At 34.4% G+C, this 8364-nt stretch overlaps 1 pseudogene; it reads right to left on the bottom strand.

Annotated features, from left to right (window-relative positions):
- On the bottom strand, positions 1 to 6570 carry LOC133692929 (probable transmembrane GTPase FZO-like, chloroplastic; annotated as a pseudogene).
- Positions 6571 to 8364: the final 1794 nt, after the last annotated feature.

Here is an 8364-nt window from a genome sequence, read left to right as displayed (position 1 = left end):
TGATGAAGTTTAAACTTGAATCCATTTTGTCATGATACATGAACATTTTGTATTTCAATGCGTAGTGTTCTATGTTTTTTATCAACATTTGATAGTTCTTCTCGAAGATCTAAAAGTTTGCCCAGTCTTTTTTGTGCTGCATCTTGATAAGGCTTGCCAATAGTTTTTACAAAGTTTTCCAAATTTCCAACAGTTTCCATGAGATCCTTCTGCTTCAACTTCACCTGCAAGGCCATCTGCAATCCTATGTACCTGGTCTGCCATTGCTCGCCTACGGGCTGGAAAGGTCGAAATTGCTACAAACCTATTATAAAGCAAAGGTTCAATCAGATATTGAATACCTTATTGCATGTTTGGATTCAAAGATATCATCAGAGGAAAAGACATAATAACAAGAACTGCTTGCTGATTACTTGATATGGATCCAGAATACAAGGACTCGTGACACAAATGCATAGTGAAAAAATGAACAATCAGCTATTCAAGTTCAAATTTAGGGGAATAAGCCAGAAAATATGTCAAGTTTGAACGATGTCTTCAAAGAATTTGATGATATCAATCATGCAAATATGGCACGAACATAAAATATTTGCAAGTACACTTTAGCAATGCGTACAAGAAAAAGGAAAGAAAAACATTACCCTCCAGCAGTGCAAAGGCCAAGAACAAGAAGATCTTCTAAAGTCGTAGGCAGTACTGATGTCAGAAGTGAAGCAGATAAATTAGCAGTTCCTAGTCTGCCAAAAGTCCCAAGGAACTAAGACCAAAGAGAACATTTGACCATAGGCACAAAGACCAACAAATTGACTAAAATGCAAATTGACTAAAATGAAAATGGAACTTCTTCGATGGAAGTTCTCACTGCATCTAAGATAAAAGTTACGAGGAATCCCATTGAAATATCATAAAAGAGCCGATACTTCAGTTCATAAAAGAACCTAAGGCAGAACCACTTCCTCTATGCCCTTATTTTTTTCTTTTCCAATTACATGACTTGGGCTTTTAGATTATAATGCAAACACATAATGCTACCAGAAATTAATTGGGCTACAAGGTGTCATTCTAAAATTGCTCCCAGATAGTTTTGTTATTTCATCCAAGGTTCCACTATTGCCACCAGAATATATCCAGGCTATAATGTGTTGTTCGTAAATTGCTAGCAGACAAATTTGTTATTTTGTGCAAGGCTCCACCTTCCTAAAAATCCAAGAATGCACCAGTGCACACCAGTTTCTGCACTCATGCAATAGAGAAAGGAGAAAATCAAGTGTTATCAATCTCTCATGACACAAAAGGTATCATAGTTTGTTAGCAGGAAAATTGTTTATGTTTAAATAAAATATATAGACAGACTACCAGACTGTTTAATTATTTAATGATGCCACCTTCTGCTCTACAAGGTTATAAAATTGTCTAAAAGCAACTTAAGAAAATTTGGCGCATGACCACAAAAAATTAGAACTACCACTTCGCATATTTGTTTTTCAAATAGCTTTGAAGTGACCCTAGCACTGAATTTCTCTGTCACTCTCCTGCTGAGGTCAACTTGTTTCGCCAAATAATGGGTTTCTAAATGTATCTGGGAGGTTGGATAGTCAACTGAAGTCCATTTTTCAAATAATTCTTTGTATAGTTTCCCTCCACGAGCACTGTTTGATTTTAACCATATCACGTATTCTCCAAGCAATTTCTGTAAGCCAAAATAACAAAAACAAGAAACAGTGAATGAGCAATTAAAGCCAAAGAACTCTGAAGGATATGCAGTTACCAAAGATGCCAATTAAATATTGAAGGAAAGAAAGGTTTTAGTGGATCTTAAAATGAACCACTAAGAGAAGCAGGCCACCTTAAGACTAAGAATCAGCCAAATGCCCCAGATGGCTATAACAATTATTTTAAGCTTTCCAAATAAATAAAGAGGAAAAAATGATTGATGAAAGATAATACATGTTAAAATACAGCATAGTAACAAATATAAAGCATCATCAACACAGGTCCCCGAAAAGGTAAGAAACAATAACTCACTTGTGCATCTGTTAGTGCAGGACCAATTATATCATTTTGAATCTTTGAAGTGGCCGGCATTGTGGCAGACTTTTCCCCTCTGAATATAGATGAAGCAACAAGATCAAGATTTGATAATTGTAGGGTTGAATCTTAGAGCTCCAAAACATGAGATTTTGTCACATCGATCTGCGATTCCATCCATCAGTTCAGCACATAAATGGTATAATTTCATGAAAAATTACCACAAATTTACATCTAATTCAATAGTGTGAGTCTGTGAGTAGTAAACATCTTTTCTGGAAAACTTACCAGCATAGTTTTTCTCCTCCATGAGATGCTCTCATTTTCCAACTCTGTAGCACACTCTTTCACACAATCAATTATTTCTGTTGCAGAGGTTAGGTCCTGCTTGGCATATTGGCAATCTTGGTTCACAAGAGTTTTACAAGCAGAAAGTAAACGTTCAGCAATCACAATTGGGGTTTCAAGTTTAAGCCTTGTTCTTTCCATTCCTGTTGTTGTTGAGGCATCTAAAACACTATATAAGAACTGTTCAAGTTCGTAGAATCTAGTGAATTTCAAATGAGATTCAGAAACCAATAATTCAGAGTATTCTTTTCCAGTATGAGAAGAAGCTGACAGTTTTGCTTCAAGAGCAGACTGAGCAGATGTAGGATATAATATCATGTCATCAGTGTTCAGCAATTTCCTTGTATTCTCCTTAATGAACAATATAGCTTCCTCGAGCTACATAAAATCACATAAACAAAAGTAGACTCCTGTAAGTAGCTTGAGTGGTGCGGATAACAAGAAATATCGACAAATAATATGGAAAAAACTTTGTAAGTATATAATGAACCTCACTGGAATTCTGATAGAGGTCAGATTTATTTAACATGAAAATAACTTTCTTCTTCCACTGTTGAATATAACGAAGAAAAGCAACCTGGAAATAATATCAGGAGGGAGACCAAAATTACTTTTGGAAGCAACAAATTACTGGTTGAGATACTTTAACCACTGAGAAAACAAATTTGATATGATGCTGACATTCTGTAAGTCCAAAGCGAGGGCCTCTCAAGACCACATCTTATATTAATATGCATGTGCCAAAGATGAAGCAATTGTTTGGATTTATATTGCTCCAGGTCACCTTTATACTAGGAATTTTCTCTGCAAAATTCACGTTCAAAATAATTGAAGGTACCTTCAACAGAACCTTGATGTAGTTCAATCTTATTTGGATGGCATTGAGGAGTTCAAATGCAGTTTTTCAGTAACTCATTTCTTGCTAACATTTTCCTGGATAATGAGTATAAAATGTAACACATGGGTCAGGGCATTCAAATCTACTGTGTTTCGGAACTATAAAACATCATATATTGCTATGTCACATTCACAATCACACATACCTCACTTTCAGTTAATGGCTTGTCAGCAGAAATAACAAAAAGAAGCAAATCTGCATGAGGCACAAATTCTTCAGTAAGACACTGTTGCCTTTGGAGAATGACATTAGTCCTTTGGTGTATCAACAATATTCATCTGTTTAAGAAAGAATGAAAAAATAAAATGCATTAGCTATAGCATCCAAAGCAGCAACTAGTATGAAATGCAATTCAGCAGGAAACAAAATATCATGTTGTAGAAGTAAAAAGAAAATTTACATTTGCACATGGCAGAAATTGCTATGGAGACTTCTTGTAAGGTTATGCACATCCAAAAAGTTCACATAAAAAGGATAGTTGCAGCTGAATGTTAACTAAACTGATCACAAACACACAAATTTCATGCTTTTGCACAGAAAAGAGGTAGTTCTGCCTATGGATCCCTATGCATAAAATACCTTGGAACCTTGCATTTTGACATAAACAAGATGACCCAAGTAGGAATTTATATAGAACATCCCAGAACTGAATTCAGGAGTTCAAGTGAGATGAAAAGTGAAAAGACTTACTTCTTTAAGAATTGGAACTGGCAGGTAGCATATATAGTGACCATCTGGATGCCTTTCATGGCGTTGTTGCTCTTCAGAATCAGTCTTGGAGTAGCATAAGAAAGTGATCTCATTTGTTGTAGGAACAACAACCTCATTAAGGTATCTTTTTCCAAGAAGTGTATTAATAACAGTTGATTTCCCAGAGTTGAACTCACCCTGGATGGTATCAATAAAGACAAACAGTCATGGGAGAACAAAAACCTTTGGCAGCATGTTCATAAAGATAACGACACCAAAAACCAACCAATCTCTATATAAATCTTAGTATTTTTTTTCATGATAACAAACTTATCTACGTTTATTACAGAAAAAGTTTTTAAGAAAAGCATATGAAGAGAAAAATCAAGGAAAGCTAAAAGTGACAAATGTTAATGTCAATGCCTTCCTCTGGAAGGGTTTTAGTGCATCATTTTCACTTACAAATGCTAGGTCCAACCTAGATAGAGGGTAGGGTAGAGGAGAGATAAGAACAAGAAATGGATCCTTAGAAAGTATAAAAGGCATATTGACCCGTGATTTGATTGAACAAGGTATGGAAAAACAATGAAGGTAACACCCAAAGGCCAAAATGTAACAGTTTAGTCAGCTTGTTCATGGAGTTATTTGAACAAAAATGGAAACCCTGAGACATAAAACAATGCTCTGATCTCATGCAACATACAAATGAAAGTCAAGGCATAAACTTGACACAATTGTTTTTCTTCATTAACAAGTTGAAAAAAACTACAAGAAAAATAATGAAGACCATTTGAATTCTAGATCTTTTCAAGTAAATAGTAAAAGATTTATAAAAAATGTAGAGCTAATACCAATGTATATCCCTGGAACCAGAATTTGTTGAAGTTCAGCACACAATTACCACTATAGCCAGTAAAAATGGCTCATCAATCTGAGATACCACATCAATGACAAGTGAAAGCTCCCCCATCTGTCGATCAAGTCCAATACGTTCATTCAGGCTTAAAAAGCAAGAAAAAGAATTGACAAATATGTAGATTATCACATGAGCATCCAAATGCTAAATTTTTAAATAACAGATCACCAGAGGAGTAGCTTTCTGCATAACATCAATAGCTTCAAGCAATATTGATCTCTCTTTTTCTATGAGCTGTTTTTCTCTATCCTCCATTTAACAAAGCCTGCCACCGTTGTTTTCTCATGAATATCATTTTCCATATCCAGTGATTTGAGCTTGCTGGAGCTTTTGACCCCATCCTGAGATTTTTTATCTGTTGCACTAGCAGTGTCAAACATTTGACTCAAATCATCATCACTAAATAACTTCAAATCTTCCAATGACAAAACTAAACCACTAGCACCAGAATTGACAAATTTTGATGCTCCCATGGACACTTTGGCCTCCCCACGAGAAGCATAAAGGGAAAAGATTGGTATATTCACATTCCCAAATCCAGAGCTCATTTCTACATCAAAATCTTTCTCTAGGCCAAGAACATATATAAGAAAATCAGCACCTTCAGAATTTGACGCATTCAATGCAGCATTTGGTGTTTGCACAATCCTGGCTACTAAAGGCAGAACAACTGATTCAGATTTGGAACCCATCAGCATATTTCTTACCACAAAGGCAGGAAGCCCTGCAAAACAACAAAGAAACACATTACCCTTCCATGCATGAATTATTCCAAGCATCCATTACATGTATTAAACCAGAATGAACACAATTCTCTACAAAATCCACTTCAAATACTAACTCAAACAATATGCAAATAAAGAAATTACGCACAATAATCATAAATTAATTTGAAGAGGCATTAAAAAGAAAGGAATCGTAGAAACTAAACTTAAAATGGATAAATGAAGCGAGACCGACCTTGATCAGACAGCACAACACCACGAGCATTAACAGCAGCAGCTATATCAACCCGTTCTCCAATCAACAAATAAGCACGATCACTCACCACTGACTTCACCAAAAAGGCTGCCTCGTAAAGGCTCTTCCCGCTGCCATCACCACCACCACTGCTGCCATTGAGGACCACAATCCCTACCGACTTAGACACAGCCTTATCAATCAAATCCGACGCTTCACTTCCGCCACGAATGACGTCCTCCGAGTCCAGCTGGGGGACAATGTTGGGGACTTTAATTTCGGGGCGTTTGTAACCGCCAGGGAAAAGGGTTCTTGGTGGTGGTGGTGGTGGTTGTTGATTTGGAAAGTTTTGATTGGTGAACTGTTTTTGTTGGAGAGGATAGGGAAATGATGGGTTCGGTGAGGGGGGGATTTGAAGCGAGGGAAAGGGGGGGAAAGGGGAGAAGGGAAACGGGTGAGAAAGAGTGAGTGTTTTGGGGTGTGGAGGGAGAGGAGAGGTATCATGGAAGTGAAAGGGGAGAGAAAGAGTGTGAGACGGGAAGTGGGAGGGGGAGGAGGAGGAGGCTTGCCTCTTGCTATGAATTTGTGCAATCGTATCTGTTTTGTGTGCGAAAGAAAGTTTGAAGACAAAGCTTCGACAACCTCGATCAAACTTGTCTTGCTGTTTTGTTTGAGAAAAGTTACGTACAAGTCCTCTAATTATGTAAGGGGTTTCAATTTGCTCTTCCATTATGTTCTAACTTCTAACTTTCAACAATTTTAACATTCACTATAAAAAATGTTTATAGTTTCATTTTGTTTGTATACTTAATTTGAAGCTTTAGTTTGGGTAGAATTTAATTAAGATATTTTAATTAAATTTAATATTTAAAATCAATTCCTTTAATTCATTATATTAAAAAAAATGTTAAAACTAGTTTTTTTAAAAAATAATTATTTACTCTTTTTTTTAGAGACTAGAATGAAGATGATAAGAGTAATATAAAAAAACTAAATAAATTGAAATATGTATTTTTCAATGATATAAATTTATTTTTTTATCAATTAAATTTGCATAGAATATATATTGATAATGTCCCAAAAAATCTAAGTACCTTTAAAGCAAAACTTATATTTTGAATAATTGGTTAATCTCTTAGTTTTAGAATTTTATTTTATTTTTTCTAACCAAGATAATTGGTGAAAATATAATAATTTTATAGAGAAATACTCTAAAAATAAATATACAATAAAAAATGAAGATTTTGAATAATCCATGAATCTCTTTTTTTTTAGAGGAAGAGATAAAGTATATTATTGTCATGATAATATTAATGAGATAAAATATTTTTGATATATATATGTGTGTGTGTGAATAAAAATATAATATGTCATTAAAAAAAATTTATATATTATTTTTTACATAATATTAATATTGATTTGATGTAAAAACAGTTCTTAAAAGATTTGTTAACCCGTTAAGGAATAAAGAGATAATAACCTTGATTTTCATTTCGAGCACTTGTTCTAGCAAAAAAAATATATAGCTTGAAGAAGATGGGATTTGACAAGGTACCGAACTCATAAGCGCTTGGCCGGAACATACCCGAGCCAAGGGAAAAAAGCCGTTGAAGCAAAGCTTTGTTGCCGCATTCTGTCATCCTTGGCACAGAGGCCACTGATCTCTGCATTTTTTCCAAGTTTTTTAATAAGATATCCATGAATAACACTGCGCAGAAATTGGCTGGACTCTCCATGTAAGAGATTGATGTGGGGATTCAATTGCCAGTTTATGAATCTCCAACCCTGATCAGATGCAGCAAAGTCTTCTTCTTTTTTTACCATTCCGACAATCAAGAGCAACTCGAAGGCCCTTGAAAGTGTACAATTTGTTCCTGCTGTTCCGAATAGACAGAATACCACTGAGACTCGATAAAAACACAAGACCATGTTTATTCCATAATATGATATATGCTCGAGCTTTTGTTCCTGCTCGCTGTAGCACATGGAAAATTCAAAATGGGTCGTAATCTCCTAGGTTATGTGGTTGATATTTGATTCCAATGAGTCTCATGAAAATTGTAAGGGTTGATTCTCTCTCAAAACTCTCTTTCTTTATTTCTCTTCTCAAATTCTTTTTTCCTCGAATGGATTTCTAAATGTATATTTGTTGCTAATATAAACAGGTTTGATTTTGGTATAAGAAGAGTAGTTTTAAAGATTGTAGTTTTGATTTGGGAAAGATGTGAAAGAGAAATTTTTAAATAGAGGGTAAAGGATGTTCAAAAAGAGAGGAAAAAAAGTGTTTTCCAGAGAGATTTTTCTTATTTTATTTGGTATTTTATATATATGTATATGCGCGCGTATTTATGTAAAGATATTATAGTTATTTTAATCGATTAAAAAGATATTTAAAAATAAAATAATAAATGTTTTTTAAAGTAATTTTTACTTATAAATATATTAAAAAATTATTTTAACCGTTTATTTAGGATAAAAAAAATTTATAAATTACCTGTAATTTAAATTGAATCTTTTTAAAATT

This window comes from Populus nigra, chromosome 4, assembly GCF_951802175.1.
Source record: "Populus nigra chromosome 4, ddPopNigr1.1, whole genome shotgun sequence".
In the NCBI taxonomy this organism is placed as follows: domain Eukaryota; kingdom Viridiplantae; phylum Streptophyta; class Magnoliopsida; order Malpighiales; family Salicaceae; genus Populus; species Populus nigra.
This window is presented reverse-complemented; position numbering and strand designations above follow the sequence as displayed.